The sequence below is a fragment of the Mytilus californianus genome, unplaced genomic scaffold (assembly GCF_021869535.1).
Source record: "Mytilus californianus isolate M0D057914Y unplaced genomic scaffold, xbMytCali1.0.p SCAF_8, whole genome shotgun sequence".
Classification (NCBI taxonomy): domain Eukaryota; kingdom Metazoa; phylum Mollusca; class Bivalvia; order Mytilida; family Mytilidae; genus Mytilus; species Mytilus californianus.
Genome location: NW_026262734.1, coordinates 50,510,993 through 50,532,806, shown reverse-complemented (window position 1 = coordinate 50,532,806; position 21,814 = coordinate 50,510,993). Strand labels below are relative to the sequence as shown.

General features: G+C 31.1%; 2 protein-coding genes across 3 annotated transcripts in view; one reads left to right on the top strand and one right to left on the bottom strand.

The window, feature by feature from the left end:
- The window catches only part of LOC127712220 (beta-glucuronidase-like), a 988,629-nt gene that overhangs the window by 524,370 nt on the left and 442,445 nt on the right, over positions 1-21,814 (top strand). The window lies entirely within an intron of this gene.
- Positions 1-21,814, bottom strand: part of LOC127712224 (ornithine decarboxylase-like) — a 787,891-nt gene that overhangs the window by 551,880 nt on the left and 214,197 nt on the right. The gene's annotated exons all lie outside the window — the stretch shown is intronic.

The window sequence follows — 21,814 nt, the reverse complement described above, 5'->3', positions numbered from 1 at the left end:
GTATAAGATATCGACAACATATTATTACTAAATTGTTAGTTGCGACATGTGGTAACACATTCATTTTGGTTTAAAGAGTGCGCTAACATTAAATTAGAGTTTTCTCCTCTCTTGTATCTAAAAATACGCGTATAGTCTCGCAACAAAATTTATGTAATTTTGATACCTCAGGATGAATCATATAACAAAATTATTTTAACGCATCAACCAAAACTGACCATATTTGCACTTTATTATGTATATCTATGCCACATAGTAAATCAGCTATATTTTATTGTCAGAATGGATTGTAAAAGAGAAATGACAGCAACATTGCAACACAAATGACAACAAAAAATTGTCCCCATTAATCTAGATAGCCAGCATGTCCTCTTTTAATACAAAATATTGTCTCGCAACAAAATTTCAGTAGTTTTGATACCTCAGGCTGGCTCGTATAACAAAATCATTTTAACGCATCAACCAAAACTGACCATATTTGCACTTTATTATGTAAATCTATGTAGCCGCATAGTAAATCCGCTATATTTTGATGTCAAGATGGATTGTATAATAAAAATGACAGCAACAGTGCAATACAATGAAAACAAAAAATTTGTCCCCATCAATCAAGATAGCCAGCATGTCCTCTTTTTTTTTTCAAAATATGGTCTCGCAACAAAATTTCAGTAATTTTAATACCTCAGGATGACTCATATAACAAAATTATTCAACAGCATCAAACAAAACTGACCATATTTGCACTTTATTATGTAAATATATATAGCCGCATTATAATGCAATAATATTTTGGTGTTAGGATAGCTTATATAATACATATGACATAAATATTGACTACAAAATCTTGTCCACTTTAATTTAGAGTGCCAGCATTTCATCTCTGTATTTGTAATATAAAACTGTCACTAAAGTCAGTATCAGTATCTGTATTTCCCACTTCTGAATATGGATGGGTACGTCACAGATTCCTTTTGGGCTATTGTGTGATGGGTTGGTCTGCGCATAAATTAGTCGTGCTTGCTGAGGTGTGATGATTTAAACTCAGTAGTTCAGGAAAAGTATATTCCGTAAAGACAAATCTAACGAAATTGACGAGGTTGTTCATAATTATACAACACCTTATGTGCAATAACACTGTACAATTTTCCTTTGGACATTTTTTGGAAAACAGAATCGTAAATCCAAAGCAAACAAAGGTGAATTACGATGAATATTTATAAAGAGACTGTCAAAAATGGGGGACGAAGCAACGTTATAAATGATGTTGATAACCCATGATATAAAAATATTGTTCCGATGCGTGGATAACCTTTCTATCCGCCTTCTAGTTTAAAAAAAATCCTTTCTTTTATGATAACTGCATGTGATCACAAGTGTGTAATTTTATAGCCATTGTTTAATGTAAATAAGAATATGAAAAAAAAAGATTTTTTAATATGTGCATAATATCTATAACATATAGAGTCTAACGAGTAAAGTTATACTGAGAAAAAAGAACAATAAGATTATTATTATTGTTTATGTTTACAATCCGAAAAATTAAAATAAAATGAACTTCAGTTTCAACCAATGAAATGTCGTACACCATTCATCCATACCATTCCCGATCGCACGTTACACAATCACACCATTCCCCATACACCACTACACGATTCCCCTTACACCATACACCATAGCACCATACACCTTCTACCATTGCACCATATGCCATACACCATTACACCATACACGTTTTTTTGGGAAGTTTACACCATCCAAGGGCTGTAACTCATTAACCATATATAATTAAGACCTAGGGTCTTTTAATTTGAGGTCCTTGGTTAATGACCTTGAAATTGAGCTCACGGTCATAGGTAAATTTGACGTTCTAGATTTTGACCTTTGCTTTTACCTCATATGTAAAATGATAAAGCAATGGGACTTTTTGCATTAGGTTGCAAGCCATTTGACCTTGGAAAATCCAACCGGAAGTGACCTTGTTTAAACCGGAAGTAGCGATTTTTTGTACTTATTTAAATAAAAGAATATATTTTTGGAATCAGTGTCAAGTAAACATTCAAATTATACCGGAAGTAACATTTTTCAGACCGGAAGTGACAAATTATCTCCCTTATTTAAAAAAAAATGTATAGAAACCATATATTTTTGGAATCAGCGTACAATAGGCTATCATTTGACGAGTGCAATACGATATTTCTACACTCGAGAGAGTTAAATTTTCAATTTTGAAACTGTCGAGAGTTGAGAAATATCGTATCGTACGAGATTTGGTGGTTGAATCTGTTTCTCTGATGATTTTTAGACGATGTGCAGACAAAAGTTATCCTCTTTTCCAATGATCTGCAAAAAGATGTGTTCTTTCTATGTAACGTCATCAGACATAGTCGTCTTTTTTCTTGACGTCACAATAGGAAATTTAGAGGAACGCAAGAACGTTTGACGTCATAACTGTATTTTGACCAATGAAGAACTGAGGTCAAACAAACCACATGTTGGTTGCAAAGAAATGATCAACAGGTCAGGAAAAGGGATTAATCAGCTAAGAATTAGAGAAACATACATACACACACATAAAAAAAATAATTAAACATATTCAGTATGCGTATGATAAGGATTATGGAGTAGGTAACCTTCATCTATAGGTATCGTGCAAGCGAAAAATTAGAGGAACGAAATATTGATTTTGTTTTAATGATCATCAATACAAAAAGGGAAACCTTTACTTATCATTATGTTTAAAATTGTTGCGTAAATGTACTATTGACTGCCGGATAATATCTTTCACCATTGAGCAGGATCAGACATTTTTTTCTAGCATTTACACGTACAGGGCTTTATATTGTGAGCTACAAAGATTATAACAGTTCTGATGTCTGTTTTGCTAGCGGAGTGGGACGGTTAACATGTACCCTCTCTTTTTTTTTCTTTGAAAAAAGTCTTTGGGTTTAGAAATAAAAAATGGCGAACAGATCCCTTAGGAGTAGGAAAAAATAATGTATTAATAGATATTCTGTGTCCTTTCGTATATTACCAAATTGTGCGCCCGATTTTTCATGTTTTTATCATCTGCAGTCTATTTAGATGATTTTTATGTAATCGTTTTATGAAATTGAGACTTAAGATGCATTCATCACTAATGAACATTTAGAGCACATTTCGTTTTATAAATAATCACAGTATTCCTATGGAGAGAGGCGAACGATATGAAAGGGACATTCAAACTCATAAGTCGAAAATAAACTGACAACGCCATGTAAAAAAACGAAAAAGACCACGAGACAAACAACAGTATACAAAACATCACATAGAAAACAAAAGACTGAGCAACACAAACCCCATCAACAATCGGGTGATCTCAGTTGCTTCGTAAGGGTAGGCAGGTCCTGCTCCGTATGTATCATCCGTCGTGTTACTCATGTAAGTACAATACCGGTGATAAGTCCAATTCAGTAGGTCACATTCGAAAAAAAGAGGACGGTATTGGGGTTACTATAATTGGAACATATCCGTCGTCATCTGTAAAACAGATATTCCATAACGGTCAACCAATTCGTGATGGCGTCCGTAAAATGTTCGAAAGGATGATTTCAACTTCATCTTTTGGAACTTTTTGTTTAATACCTTTCCTGTTCGCTGCTAAAATGTTGCTACATAGAAATGGAACTTTCACAATTGAAAAGCAGAAATAATTTTCGCCTTGCTAACGTTTATGTACGTTTCAACAATAAAGTTAAACGACAGGTTGTAGGTATTCCTATGAGCACCAATTGTGCCCATTTAATTAAAGACTTGTTCCTGTCTTGTTATGATTCACAGTTTATGATCAAACTCAGTAAAGACCCGTCTTATATCCATTTAATTGATAAATTCAATAACACTTACCGTTATCTTGATGATATTTTTTCGTTAAATAATCTAGAATTCTCTAAATATACTGCTGAAATTTACCCAAAAGAACTATCCTTAAATGAATCAAATATTAACAGCAATAACTGTCCTTTTCTAAATTTAGATATTTCAGTTTTAAACCAGAAACCATAGACTTAAGACAAAATGGAGGATTTTACTTTCCTTATTGTTAATTTTCCTTTTTTGAACGGTGATGTTCCTTTAGCACCGTAGTACGGTGTTTATATATCCCAACTCGTTCGCTATGCCCGTTGATGTAGTGACGTTTTGGATTTCAATGAGCGTAATCTATGCATTACATGTAAATTATTAAGCCAGGGATTTCGTTACCACAAATTACTCAAACCTTACTAAATTCCTGTATAGATACAAACATTTGGTTTGCAAGTTTGGCTGAACCTGTAGAAAACTTATTTCAAACGGAATAGCACATCCTAAATTTTACGGTGATGTTTTTTTACCGAGCCCGGGAATGTAGATACGATCCGGGTAAACTTACTAATTCTTTGAATAAGAATATTCTAAAGGGTTACCAATTCAACACGGTAACTAGATCTTAGAATATTGTTTTTATTGGTATAAATATTGATTTTGTTATCAGTAAATTAAAACCATACTAAATATTATTGTTATACACATATGCACTTTTGCGGTATTACAATCTTTAGATACCTATATTTTGGCATTGCACAGGGTCATGTTTTTCTCTGTCTGGTAATCACGTCTTTACACTAAATCCATTTGATGTTGGATGTGTACTGATTAATATTTTAGTCTTAGATACATGATTTTTTATTAGTTGTTATTGGCTTTGAACTAGCTGTCAGTAACTGCGAGTACTCTCAGATCTGCACTTTGTGTCTTTTTTGTTGTTAGGGATGTATAAATACCCTACCACGTCCGGTCTGTGTTTTTGTTATATGTTTTTGTTGCTTTGTATCGATCTGATTAGTTAAGCCCTGTTCAACTGATTGATTTTTATAGGTTGTTCTTATGTTGTGCTGTTACACCACTGCCCCCAGGTTAGGGGAGGGTGAGCGCTCACAGACATGTTTAACCCCGTCTCATTCTTTGTATGCCTGTCCCCAGTCTGGAGCATGTAATTAGGTGGTTGTCGCTGGTTCATGTCTGTCATACTTGTTTTTCGATATTTGTTGTGTTATGAATTAGGCCGTTAGTTTTCTCATTTGAATTGTTTCATATTTTTCATGTCGGGACCTTTTATAGCCGACTATACGGTATGGGCTTTTTTCATTGTTGAAGGCCGTACGGTTACCTATAATTGCTTACATCCACTTCATTTGAACTTTGGTGGGTAGTTGTCTAATTGGCAATCATACCATGGTATAATACTTGCATAACAATTTATCGTATCAATGTTTCTCGTTATTCAGAATTAAGAAAGACTTATTCGTGTTATTGAAAATTACAAGCTTAAAATATGCTTGCTGTTTATATATTATTTTATAACAGGTTCTTTGGAAGAGACATATGAAAATGGATTTTGGAAACAACATATTTGTAGATATGCAAGAAAAAGCGCAACCCATCAGCAAACAAAGCCGAGAGAAAATTAACCTTTGTAGTCATGACGTAATCATTTATTTACTTTTATTTATATCATCGTTTAGAATCTATTAGAAACGAATATATCACAAGATAATTGATTAGTTATTGTTTGATAAATGTAAAAATTCCTTTAAAGGAATACCTTGTAAAGCTAAGAATGTATGAAAGTGATTCATGTTAAATTCTTTACAAACATTGACAAAATCCATTCCAAGAAGTTTTTTTCTCCCAAAGCTAGATTTTACAGTCACTTAAAGCACTTTTATTAATGTTATATTCTTGCACGCGTTTGTCATGTTTTTAATGGCGATCGATGGATGAGGCATGTCTATCATAATTATTATATTTAGAACTAGAACTCACCCGTGACGCCGCGGGTCTGTGACTGAATTAAAGTACCTACGCCTTATTTCAGCTTGGAATTTTGGTATTCATATCATCATTTGATAAGTCATGCTGATTATAAGGTGCACAGTTTTCTCTGTATGAATCTGTCCTGATTTTCTTACTAAAGCTGGAAACTACTTGTAGATAAATTTTTGATTGAATTATGTAGTGTCAATCACTGCATAATTATGAGGTTCAGGTGTGATTATGACTCGTATATATAGCAAATCCCAAATACACCATGACAGAGGTGGAAGGTACAGATTAGGTAACAGGTAACAGATAATGTTGGTATCGGTATCGGATTCGACACGGAACATGTTAATCATTGGTTATATCAACTTTGTTGAAAACAAAAGGGCCTGGAATAGTGTAATTTTCAATCAACACCATTGTCTTGTAATATTAGTTATATATTAAGTTGAATTCTTTGATTTGTCGTTTTTAAATTATGCTAGCTATCAAATTGGACCTCGATATTTTAGTGTGTTGTATATTGTTTCGTTTTATCTCGAGCTTTTGTTCATCTGCACATTAAGTAATTAGATTAAAGCAAATCATTTATACTATGTTCATATAATCTCTATAGGAAAAAGCCGTTTCTATAGGCGACCTTGGTGATATAATAACGAAACACAAAAAGTTGAAGGAATGTTTTCCAAGAGTTGAACCGTTTTATGGTAAGTAATCTTCTTCCTAAAATAGTATATCAAAGTTATAAATAAAATTTCTGCAATGCCTTTCATATCGAAGTTTTACAAAACATTGAAATTCTCGAGATATGAATTTAGTATAGTCTGAATCCCGTAAATCATGTTTAACCAAAGTTTGTTCTAGATAAGACAGATGATTAAAGATATAGCAGAATACAAAATTTATATTAAACTTCCTTTACATGTAAACATTCACCTTTTACATTTTATATTGGAAAACTGGAAATTTTCAAAGGCTGAGATAAGAGGCAGCATACGTTTTTTTTTGGGTTGTTGTTGTTGTTGTTGTTGTTGCAAGTAATCTGAATAACCATGTAGATAAACTGGAACCAAATATACGTACAATGAGTTTCGACTTGTTGCACCAAAAGTTCCGTTGATTTGTTGATTTTGTAGATGGAAGGTACACATCAACATTGTCAAAGAGAATATCACACCTAATTTTGGAGTGTAAATTAAGACATGTTCAAATTGCAATGAAATATAATTGCAAAAGTATCATTTATCAACACCTTAAGAAGCACAATCATCCTTTAAAATATTTAACAGTTCAACCTTTAGAAGTAGTTAATAAGCAGCCTGGGGAATCGCATTCAAAATTTGTACGATCAAGAAAAATAATTGAATTAAAAAATTACAGATAGTCTATCCTCTCGGTCTTAACGACAATATCATGGGAATTGGTAATATATTTAGAACAGATTCTGTAAACATTTTGGATATAGCTTCTAAAATAGTACGTAAAAACCGTTCTCATGGGCGTAGAATAAGTCGCCATCAAAGAAAATTTCGTAATAACAATACAAATATTTCGAACCTAATTTCTATTTCAAAAAATAACGGTAGACACTATCTATTAACCCAGCTCTGTTCTTTGCCTGTTAATAAATTACATGAAATTTTTTAGAAATGCAACTCAATTCCATATTCACAATATGTGAAGATCACAAAAATCATTTTATCAAAATTAAATATGTCAATAAAGGTTTTGATTTTGTAAATATTGCCGGTATTTTTAATGATCATTCTGTTAAAGAAGGAATTCCTAGCTATTTTGATAATACTGAACTTCCTCTTAATTGTTATGTTTACAAAAAATCTACTCGGAAATATGTGTTTAATTACAGCGAAGTGTGTAAAGATGTTAATATCAGTGACAATACACCTACCTCATGAAATTGCAGTAAATCCGAATACATTTATGGCCCCAGTTCCCATGTTATAACAGGAAACCTTAACATCGTTCGTGACCGAGAGTTGAAATTGTTCCTCAGTAATGGACCTAAATATCGTCCCCGGTCAATTATCAATTGGAATGAGTGTCGTGACATCATTCACGACTCACTCCGTACTTACTGCTCTAAATGGATAAAACGAGAAAAAGCTGACAAGAAATCATTAGATTCTTTTTTTAATTCGGTAATGAACATAGTTGGTATACGTATTCAACATTTTTAAGATCATTTTACTCCTAACAACAACCATAATAGCCCAATTTTCCGTATCAAACATAAGCTAAAAGAACTTGCCAAGGATTAAATTTTTGTCCCGGCTGATAAGGCAGCTAACAATATCATTATTGTTTGACGTAAATTTTACATTGATGTTCTTCTAAAGGAAATCACGAATTCACCAACATTCCAACTGACTCCATTTTCGGAAAATGACATCTGTAACAAACATAAACTTTTAGCTACCTCTTTACAAGCAGAACCAAATACAATGAAAGTTCCAACTATGTACTGGCTTCCGAAGCTGCATAAAACTCCTTACAAATATAGATTTATTTCGTCTTCAAGCCATTGTCCCACTACTAAACTATCTATTTTACTTACTAGCACACTTGGTACAATCAAAAACCTGGTAATTAATTTTTCAAATAAGGCCTTTGAAAATAGTGGAATTAATTACTTTTGGGGTGTCAAACATTCGTTGGAACAACTTGATAAATTGCATGCTCATATTGGTGATTTCGAATCTGTTCAAATTTTGATTTTTCTACCTTATAAACCACGTTGCCTCATAATCTTATTAAGAAAAATTCACACACCTGATTAAATGGGCATTTAAAAAGTCGGAATGCGAATATATATGTTCAAACTCTTTTAGGTCATTTTTTAGTAACAACAAACAAAAGAACTATGTCAATTGGACCTGCTTTGATACTATAACTGCCCTTGAATTTTTAATAGATAACATTTTTGTTCGCTATGGAGATTCCGTATATCGTCAGGTTATCGGAATTCCCATGGAGACTAGCTGTGCACGACTTATAGCGGACCTGTTTCTGTATTGTTATGAGTTACAATTTATGACTAAAATTAGCAAAGACCCATCGAAAAAACATCTGATTCAAAAATTTAATAACACTTTTAGATATTTAGATGATATATTGGCTCTCAATAATGACACCTTCAGTATGTACACTAAAGAAAATTATCCTGCCGAACTGACTTTAAATAAAGCTAATAATAACAATGAACACTGCCCTTTCCTTGATCTTGATATCTTTATCTTTAATGGGAAGCTTAATACCAAAATTTATGATAAAAGAGATGATTTTTCATTTCCTATTGTTAATTATCCATTTTTAGATGGTGATGTTCCCTTGTCGCCATCTTATGGTGTTTATATCGATATCACAAACTAGTCAAAACATTTACTAAATGTTATCATCGGTACAAGTACATCATTCGTAAATATAAATCAACATGCAGACATCTTATACGTTCAGGTATTTCACATCCAATATTTTATGGTAATATTTTTTACAAAGCACAAAAAATGTCGGCATTCACCTCAAAAGCTAACCAAACCTTTAAACAGACTTATTCGGAAAGGATATAGTTATGATACTGTTGTCTTGTCATTAAGGATTGCATATTTTGGTATTAATATTGATTCACTTTGCAGCGGAAATAAACACATTTATTCTAAAACCAGTTGTGGCATGATACGGGTTATGTTCTTTTCATACATTTTATGATGGTATGATACTAAACCCCTAAAGGGAGGGATTATACTTGATTTTCATATAATGAAGACATAATCTTTCAATCAGTTTAATTGAGGTCTGGAGTTGGCATGTCAGTAACTGCTAATAGTCCTTTGTTCATTTATGTATCTTTGTCATTTTGCTTAATTTCTTTTGTTACCTATTCTGACATCGGACTCGGACTTCTTTTAAACTGAGTTTTACTGTGCGTATTGCTGTGTTTCTTTATTCTACATTGGCTCGAGGTATAGGGGGAGGGTTGAGATCTCACAAAACATGTTTAACCCCGCCGCATTTTTGCGCCTGTCCCAAGTCAGGAGCCTCTGGACTTTGTTAGTCTAGTTTGTTTTTTAATTTTAGTTCATTTATATGTTTTGGAGTTTAGTTTGACGTCCATTTTCACTGAACTAGCAAACATTTTTATTTAGGAACCAGCTGAGGACCACCTCCGGGTGCGGGATTTTCTCGCTGCATTGAAGACCCATTGGTGGCCTTCGGCTGTTGTCTGATCTTTGGTCGGGTTGTTGTCTCTTTGACATATTCCTCATTTCTATTCTCAATTTTATTAAATAGGGAAAAAGACAGCAGTTTTAGAATACATTAGAGATAAAGCCAGAAAAGTTAGACGTGAGCACTTATAGAAAAAACCTTAATGTCTAAAACAAACATGTAGCACATGTAGCAGGAAAATGTTTCACAAAATTTACTCTTAAACAAAAAAAAAATGTTGTTTTCTAAATCAACGTTTTCGAATTTATCATCAGAGGATATCATTGACGATAAGCTGGAGTTTATCAATTCACGCTTTTAAAAAGCCTTTTTACTATTTATTTACTGTATATTTTAGTGTCGACACTTATGAAAAATTAAAACAATTTCAAAAAGGCAGTTTAATAAAAAACTCAGTCAGTTGTATTCAACCTACAAACGTTTTATAATAAAGAAGAATCCTACGAAAATATCAGTTTTTCAAATTATTGCCTTTTCCTTCAGAGCCTTGAGGACTAATGTCAGTGATTATCTTTAAAATTTTAATTTTATGTGATAATTTTTTATATCACGCTACTGGAATGATATGGGTTTTTTTTAAGTCAAGTAGAAAGAAATGTATGATCTTCTGAGCCAATGTCATTCACGTTGCACATAAAAACCGCGAAAACAGATTATCAATTTTCTTTCAAACTTGAGCATGTTTCTTGGCTCACAGGAACATCTGATCTCAGGGATGTCGCCCTTCGATAATATTGTAGCTAAGAAACACCCTGCTTGTTTGAAAAACCATCAATACTCTATAATTATAGCTAATTTTTTTTAAATTTTGCTTTTATGTGATAATTTTTCATAACATGCTTCTGGAGTGATATGGGTTTTTCTTAGCCGGGTAGAAAGAAATCTATGACGCCATGAGCCTATGTCATTGACATGATTGACATTGACTAGAAAAACAGCAACAATAAATTATCAATGGTCTTTGAAACTTAGTATGTTTTTGGCTCATGTTTCGGCTTTGAGCGTTCCTGATGAAGGTAAATCCAGAAAAGCGTTTAGGACGCATGTAATTATTTAACGTGTTGTTTTCATTTTCTTCTAGGCTACATCTGATCTCAGGGCTGTCGCCCTTCGAAAAGATTTAGCTGCGAAACACCATCTCGTTCGAAAAACCATCGATAGTCTATAAATATTTTTGTTTGTACACTATATGAATATGTATAAAATAAAAATCCGTTGAGAATGGTTTAATATATTAGTAGTGTTGGTAACTATTGTATTGATATAAAATTTAAAAAAAAACAGACAAAAATATTTAGTAAAAAAGCAAATAGAAACGGCATGTAATATTGATATAATAAACAATGACAGTCTTTTTTTTTTTGCAGCTGTAAAATGTAATGATATTAATCCTGTAATTAGACTGCTAGCAGATATGGGCCTATCATTTGACTGTGCAAGTAAGGTAAACAAAAGTTGATAAATACAGTTTTCAAAACATATCCACAGAATAATAGTGGAAAGATATTGTACCCTACCACAGACATCAAAAAATACAAGGGAACTACAAAACTGAATAATGTAATTTAAGAGAGGGACGAAAGATACCAGAGGGACAGTCAAACTCAAAGTTCGAAAACAAACTGACAACGCCATTGCCAAAAATAAAAAGGTAAACAGACAAATAATAGTACAGATGACACAACATAGAAAACTAAAGACTAAACTATGTTCAGTTAAGATTTCATGAGTCTTTAAAAATCTAACTAGATCAAGAAACATCATGCTTGTCTGAATAACAGTCATTATTGGCGATCGATTTACCAGTTGTAAGGCCAAAGTAAATACAAAATTGAAGAATTAAACGAAAATTCCATAAAATCGTGTCAGATTTGACTTATATAAAAAAAGAAGATGTGGTATGATTGCCAATGAGACATCTCTTCACCAGAGACCAAATGACACAAAAATTAACAACTAAAGATCACCGTACGGCCTTCAACAATGAGCACAACCCATACCACATAGTATGTTATAAAAGACCCTGAAATAACAAATGTAAAACAATTCAAACGAGAAAACTTACGGCCGGATTTATGTACAACATAATGAACGAAAACCAAATATGTAACACAGCAACCACTGAATTTCAGGTTCCTGACTGGGGACAGGCACATACGGAATGTGACGGGTTAAACATGTTAGCGGACGCCCAACCCGCCCACTAACCTTGGACAGTGGTGTAAAAGTACAGCATAAGAACAAACTATAAAAATCAGTTGAAAAAGGTTTAACTCATCAGATGCGATATATGGCCATTAAAACCTGGGGAGGTAACTTTAGTATTTCGAATGATTCAACACTTTATAAAATTAATTTGGAATTTACAGAAAACAACAGTATTGATGAAAGCTCATTCAAAAGTGCAGACAACTTTGTTGGCTATATCCTCGGGGACGCAATTCTCTCACAAGAAGTTGCATTGATCGAGTGTTTGAAAAATCAGTGATATCAGGCTTATATTTGGGATCTCCATGCACGCGTTTTGTCTTCTGAAGACTCATCAGTGACGATCCAATCAAAGCAGAAAAAAGTCCATTTAAAAGCAAGCAATGAAAACCACAAGTTCTAAAAGAAAAGGATACGCCACATTGGAGTGAAAACATACGAAAGAAAAAAAAATAATATGAGGAATTTCCCTCCAAAAAATGACGAAAAAACAATTACTAGTAGTAGAAAAGAAATTCATTAGCCAATGCAAAAAATCGGAAAAGTTTTTGATGAGTTTTAGTTGGCATATATTATCAGTGATCAGATCATATTATTCATTGTTAGAAATCCTAATATCTGTGCAAATTGAATATCGTGTTGCGTCACAATACGGGTTTTTGTGGTATGTGAAGAAAGAGTGAAAACCTAATAACGGAGAAAATCAACATAATGTGATCAATGGAAATTTTTGGAAAACAATTTTGAACAAAGCATCCCAAACCTCATGGTTTATTAAAAAAGCCTGTCCACGTATTCATACTACTTGTGGTATAAATCACCCCAAACGACTGCCAAAAGAAGCAGTAGACCATTGAATATCATGGTTCAAGAATTGGAATATTAATTGGCATTATATCTCACAATGCATCACAGTAATTTTAATTTACTAGAAATCTCGGATGTAACGTTCACGAACAGGGAAATTGTTGTTTTACCTGATATATGATTGGTGTTCTATATCAGATAGTTTTTCTTTCGGTTAATGAAAACTGTCTCAGATGAGCATTGCAAGAGTAATTTGCAAACTTAGTTTTAGACTTTTTCATAATTATGTATTGAAATGTCCTTTCATATTTTATCTGAAACACATCAGGACTAAACACTGGCTTTTGGTCAGATAATCTCTCTGAGACTAGAAATCCAGCAAAGCTAATTCATATCAACGAATATGGAAGCAAATGAATAAAACCAGAATAAAACAGACCTTTTTAGATATAAGTTCAGACTTTCAAATTGTTCATGTTGTCGGAACAAAAATATTGCAAAACGTAGTGTCATATGTATTGTATAAATAATTTCATTGATAGGCTGAGATACATAAGATTTTAGACCTTGGAGTTGATCCCTCTAGAATTGTATATGCCAACACATTTAAACAACTATCCTTTATCAAATATGCTGCTGATAATGGAGTCACTTTGATGACATTCGATTCTGAGGATGAACTAACAAATATCAAGAAAGAATACCCCCAAGCAAAGTACACAATATTTTAATTGAAATAGCTTGAAAATACGGTATACTTTTGATTTTGTTTTTATTATCGATAATTTAGTAGTTTGTACGTTTATGCATTTGTAGGAAAAATATAGAACCAGTTATTGATGAAAATTATAAAAACAACAGAAGATCACTTTACCAATAAAAATAACGATTTATCAATATAAACACACAAAAAACAAGATTGAGCCGATGTAGATCAGATCGGTAAGCGGTGTTGATTTTAGTTCCAACTGGGTTACTTTTGACATGTTAAATCTGGTCATTTCTAGTGTTTCGCAGCTAGCACCTTAAATAGTTACCGTGATCAATTAATGGTTCGAAGCATCAACCGTTTTATAGATAATCCTAAAAGGAAGCACAAATTCTTGACTATTCTTTGTTATTGGGAGTAAATACTCCATTCAAATAAAATAGGATAAATGTGTCACAAAAGTTCAACTTTTGAACAGCAAAATGGTATACAAATATGTGTCGATTGGTTTGAACACAAAAGATATTCAAATGGTCAGAAGTTGGGTAGTTCCACATAATATTCAATATGACAACAACATTATTCACAGAAGGCGTCATCGTAAACACAATTATCCATTTTTATATTGTAAGTTCTGGTAGTCCGTTAATTTAACAAATACAAAAAGACTATATAGGTACCGTTTTAGGCTGAAAATATGAGCAAAGGTCAACTTATAACGAAAACCATTTTCGAATTGAAAAAACACCAAACTTACTTTAAGTATAGATTCAACAAATTTTATAAACTTTTATCACTGTATTGTAAGAAGTAAGAAAGTACACAAGCATTGCATATATATCTGCCTTATGTATACAATTTTTGTGGATCAAAAACTACATAAAAACGATTAAGTGATCCAATTGCAGGTTAAAAATATTAACTTGTGAAAGGTATTTTCATTTAATATATAATTTTTCTTCTCCAAAACTTTAGTCAATTTATAAAATTAACGGTAACAAATATTTAACTAGATACGGATGTCGACGATTATTGTCTCCTCCGTGAGATAGGCGTCGAAGACAACGAAATCGAAGAATTTGCATGATACATTGATAAAATTATTTCCACAATTTGATAACAGCATATTTCAATTAAACGATACCCATATTGTTTTGCTTGTAGTTGAGTACTTGTTACTTGTCTAGTGATACACTCGGTGTCTAAGAATTTCCGATAGAGGTATCCACCAATGACAGTTTTAGTAAAAACGTTAATGGTACAAATAATTTTACTCCACCATATGAGCATATCAACAATCTATGTCTTGCCAATGATGGTCGGTGCCAAAAATTTGAAAGTCGGAAACCTACTACTGTTGATTTATTATTATTCGTGGGATACAAATATTCGTGGATTTCGTGGTTAGAAGTAAATCAAGTTTTAAATAATCAACGAGGTACACATTTTCAAAAATAAAAATATAAGTTTTACCGAATTCTAGGGAAAATCGTATCCGCAAAAATAAATGAATCAACATTGGAAACGATGAAAAGATCAGTTGATAAAACAAAACAAAAACAAATGTAAAGCAAAATCTAATAAGGCATCAAACCTATGCACGAGAGAGATACTTCCTTTAATTCAAAATTATTTCCACAGTTCTGTTACAAAAAAAATTAATAATTTAAAAGCATTAACCGAAGTACATCTGTAAGTATCTGCAGAGACAAACAGTCATCAAATAGTGGTATCGACCAAGCTGTAGTAAAACATTAACGGTAGATATTGTACTGCACTAAGTGCGTGTTTGACTATGAATGTCTAAAATTTCAATAATTTTGTTTGAAGTTTCCTTTATACAGCAGCTTTATATATTAAAGTATTCGAAATGTTAATAGCGACAGTTTCGATCTTTATTTAGGACTAGTCCATTTGGTTACATTTTCATAAATTTACGAATGACAACAAGATCCATTGATTGAGTAGGCCACCGGTCGTTTTTTTTTAAAGTTCCAAACATTTTAGATGGATTCTGATTTGTTCATATTCGTAGTATTTTTTTGAAATACAGATCTGAGTTTCTAACCATTGTTCAACATTACGTTTGATTCAAAAGTCAAATGTTTGTTATCTCTGCATAAAACTGAAAAGCGACACAAGTAAATCAAATTTTGTTTTACGGTTTTTTTCGGACATATTTGAAAGAATTATAGGATGGAAATAAAGGGCCAAAATAACACTAAGCATAACAAGAGTATGAAAGATACTAAACGTGAGGCCTAATAACTAAATAAGAGTACGAAAGAAACTTAATGTGAAGTCTAGTAACTAATCAAAAGTACGGAAGAAACTAAATGTGATAACTTATAACTAATCAAAATATATATAATTTCTTAAAACAAATCAAGAGTATGGAAGAAACTAAATGTTATGCACAATAACTTATCAAGAGTACGGAAAAAACTAAATGTAATACCTAATAACTAATCTTAAGTATATATGATGCCTAACAACTATTCAAGAGTACGAAATAAACTAAATGTGATGCACAATAACTAATCAAAAATACATAATAAACTAAATGTGATACATAACAACTAATCAAATGTATATATGATGCTTAATAACTTAACAAAAGAGTACAGAAGAAACTAAATGTGATGCACAATAACTAATCAAAAATACATAAGAAACTAAATGTAATACCTAATAACTAATCAAAAGTATATATGATGCCTAATAACTTATCAAGAGTACAGAAGAAACTAAATGTGATGCACAATAACTAATCAAAAATACTTAAGAAACTAAATGTTATACCTAATAACTAATCATAAGTATTTATGATGCCTAATAACTAATCAAAAATACATTAGAAACTAAATGTGATACATAACAACTAATCAAAAGTATATATGATGCCTAATAACTATTCAAGAGTACGAAAGAAACTAAATGTGATGCACAATAACTAATCAAAAATACATAAGAAACTAAATGTGATACATAACAACTAATCAAAAGTGTATATGATGCCTTATAACTAAGCAAGAGTACGGAAGAAACTAAATGTGATGCACAATAACTAAACAAAAATACATAAGAAACTAAATGTGATACATAACAACTAATCATAAGTATATATGATGCCTAATAACTATTCAAGAGTACGAAAGAAACTAAATGTGATGCACAATAACTAATCAAAAATACATAAGAAACTAAATGTGATACATAACAACTAATCAAAAATATATATGATGCCTTATAACTAAGCAAGAGTACGGAAGAAACTAAATGTGATGCAGTATAACTAATCAAAGGTATAGAAGAAACTAAATGTGATACACAATAACTAATCAAAAGTATATATGATGCCTAATAACTTAGCAATAGTACGGAAGAAATTAAATGTGATGCACTATAACTAATCAAGGGTACAGAAGAAACTAAATGTGATATCTAATAACTAATCAAGAGTACGGAAGATACTAAATGTGATGCACAATAACTAATCAAGAGTATAAAAGAAACTAAATGTAATACATAACAACTAATCAAAAGTATATATGATGCCTAATAACTTATCAAGAGTGCAGAAGCAACTAAATGTGATTCACAATAACAAATCAAGGGTATATAAGAAACTAAATGTGATGCACAATAACTAATCAAAAGTATATATGATGCCTAATAACTAAGCAAGAGTACGGAAGAAACTAAATCTGATGCACAATAACTAATCAAGGGAACAGCAGAAACTAAATGTGATACATAATAACTTATCAAAAGTATATATGATGCCTAATAACTAATCAAAATTACGGAAGAATCTAAATGTGATGCACAATAACTAATCAAGAATACATTAGAAACTAAATGTGATACATAACAACTAATCAAAAGTATGTATGATGCTTAATAACTTATCAAGAGTACAGAAGAAACTAAATGTGATGCACAATAACTTATCAAGAGTACAGAAGAAACTAAATGTGATACATAATAACTAATCAAAAGTATATAAGATGCCTAATAACTAATCAAGAGTACGTGAGAAACTAAATGTGACGCACAATAACTAATCAAGAGTACGGAAGAACCTAAATGTGATACCAATAACTAATCAAAAGTATGGAAGAAACTAAATGTGATGCACAATAACTTATCAAGGGTATAGGAGAAACTAAAAATGATGCACAATAACTAATCAAGAATACAGAAGAAACTAAATGTAATGCCTCATAAGTAATCAAGGGTATAGAAGAAATGAAATGGGATACCCCATAACTTATCAAAAGTAAGGAAGAAACTAAATGTGATAACTGATAACTAATCAAAACATATATGATGCCTTAAAACAAATCAAGAGTATGGAAGAAACTCAATGTGATGCACAATAACTAATCAAGAGTACGGAAAAAACTAAATGTAATACCTAATAACTAATCATAAGTATATATGATGCCTAATAACTATTCAAGACTACGAAAGAAAATAAATGTGATGCACAATAACTAATCAAAAATACATAAGAAACTAAATGTGATATCGAATAACTAATCAAGAGTACGGAAGATACTAAATGTGATGCACAATAACTAATCAAGAGTATAGAAGAAATTAAATGTGATACATAACAACTAATCAAAAGTATATATGATGACTAATAACTAAGCAAGAGTACGGAAGAAACTAAATGTGATGCACAATAACTAATCAAGGGAACAGAAGAAACTAAATGTGATACATAATAACTAATCAAAAGTAAGTATGATGCTTAATAACTAATCAAGAGTACAGAAGAAACTAAATGTGATGCACAATAACTAATCATGAATACATAAGAAACTAAATGTGATACATAACAACTAATCAAAAGTATGTATGATGCTTAATAACTAATCAAGAGTACGGAAGATACTAAATGTGATGCACAATAACTAATCAAGAGTATAGAAGAAATTAAATGTGATACATAACAACTAATCAAAAGTATATATGATGACTAATAACTAAGCAAGAGTACGGAAGAAACTAAATGTGATGCACAATAACTAATCAAGGGAACAGAAGAAACTAAATGTGATACATAATAACTAATCAAAAGTAAGTATGATGCTTAATAACTAATCAAGAGTACAGAAGAAACTAAATGTGATGCACAATAACTAATCATGAATACATAAGAAACTAAATGTGATACATAACAACTAATCAAAAGTATGTATGATGCTTAATAACTAATCAAGAGTACAGAAGAAACTGAATGTGACGTACAATAACTAATCAAGATTACGGAAGAACCTAAATGTGGTGCACAATAACTAATCAAAAGTATAGAAAAAAACTAAAGGTGATGCACAATAACTAATCAAAAATACTTAAGAAACTAAATGTTATACCTAATAACTAATCATAAGTATTTATGATGCCTAATAACTTATCAAGAGTACAGAAGAAACTAAATGTGATGCACAATAACTAATCAAAAATACATTAGAAACTAAATGTGATACATAACAACTTATCAAAAGTATATATGATGCCTAATAACTTATCAAGAGTACAGAAGAAACTAAATGTAATGCACAATAACTAATCAAGAATACATAAGAAACTAAATGTGATACATAACAACTAATCAAAAGTATATATGATGCCTTATAACTAAGCAAGAGTACAGAAGAAACTAAATGTGATGCACAATAACCAATCAAAAATACATAAGAAACTAAATGTGATACATAACAACTAATCAAAAGTGTTTATGATGACTTATAACTAAGCAAGAGTACGGAAGAAACTAAATGTGATGCACAATAACTAAACAAAAATACATAAGACACTAAATGTGATACATAACAACTAATCATAAGTATATATGATGCCTAATAACTATTCAAGAGTACGAAAGAAACTAAATGTGATGCACAATAACTAATCAAAAATACATAAGAAACTAAATGTGATACATAACAACTAATCAAAAGTATATATGATGCCTTATAACTAAGCAAGAACACGGAAGAAACTAAATATGATGCACAATAACTAATCAAAGGTATAGAAGAAACTAAATGTGATACACAATAACTAATCAAAAGTATATATGATGCCTAATAACTTAGCAATAGTACGGAAGAAATTAAATGTGATGCACTATAACTAATCAAGGGTACAGAAGAAACTAAATGTGATATCTAATAACTAATCAAGAGTACGGAAGATACTAAATGTGATGCACAATAACTTATCAAGAGTATAGAAGAAACTAAATGTAATACATAACAACTAATAAAAAGTATATATGATGCCTAAAAACTTATCAAGAGTGCAGAAGAAACTAAATGTGATTCACAATAACAAATCAAGGGTATAGAAGAAACTAAATGTGATGCACAATAACTAATCAAAAGTATATATGATGCCTAATAACTAAGCAAGAGTACGGAAGAAACTAAATGTGATGCACAATAACTAATCAAGGGAACAGCAGAAACTAAATGTGATACATAATAACTTATCAACAGTATATATGATGATTAATAACTTATCAAGATTACGGAAGAAACTAAATGTGATGCACAATAACTAATCAAGAATACATAAGAAACTAAATGTGATACATAACAACTAATCAAAAGTATGTATGATGCTTAATAACTAATCAAGAGTACAGAAGAAACTAAATGTGATGCACAATAACTAATCAAGAATACATAAGAAACTAAATGTGATACATAACAACTAATCAAAAGTATATATGATGCCTTATAACTAAGCAAGAATACAGAAGAAACTAAATGTGATGCACAATAACCAATCAAAAATACATAAGAAACTAAATGTGATACATAACAACTAATCAAAAGTGTATATGATGCCTTATAACTAAGCAAGAGTACGGAAGAAACTAAATGTGATGCACAATAACTAAACAAAAATACATAAGACACTAAATGTGATACATAACAACTAATCATAAGTATATATGATGCCTAATAACTATTCAAGAGTACGAAAGAAACTAAATGTGATGCACAATAACTAATCAAAAATACATAAGAAACTAAATGTGATACATAACAACTAATCAAAAGTGTTTATGATGACTTATAACTAAGCAAGAGTACGGAAGAAACTAAATGTGATGCACAATAACTAAACAAAAATACATAAGACACTAAATGTGATACATAACAACTAATCATAAGTATATATGATGCCTAATAACTATTCAAGAGTACGAAAGAAACTAAATGTGATGCACAATAACTAATCAAAAATACATAAGAAACTAAATGTGATACATAACAACTAATCAAAAGTATATATGATGCCTTATAACTAAGCAAGAACACGGAAGAAACTAAATATGATGCACAATAACTAATCAAAGGTATAGAAGAAACTAAATGTGATACACAATAACTAATCAAAAGTATATATGATGCCTAATAACTTAGCAATAGTACGGAAGAAATTAAATGTGATGCACTATAACTAATCAAGGGTACAGAAGAAACTAAATGTGATATCTAATAACTAATCAAGAGTACGGAAGATACTAAATGTGATGCACAATAACTTATCAAGAGTATAGAAGAAACTAAATGTAATACATAACAACTAATAAAAAGTATATATGATGCCTAAAAACTTATCAAGAGTGCAGAAGAAACTAAATGTGATTCACAATAACAAATCAAGGGTATATAAGAAACTAAATGTGATGCACAATAACTAATCAAAAGTATATATGATGCCTAATAACTAAGCAAGAGTACGGAAGAAACTAAATGTGATGCACAATAACTAATCAAGGGAACAGCAGAAACTAAATGTGATACATAATAACTTATCAACAGTATATATGATGATTAATAACTTATCAAGATTACGGAAGAAACTAAATGTGATGCACAATAACTAATCAAGAATACATAAGAAACTAAATGTGATACATAACAACTAATCAAAAGTATGTATGATGCTTAATAACTAATCAAGAGTACAGAAGAA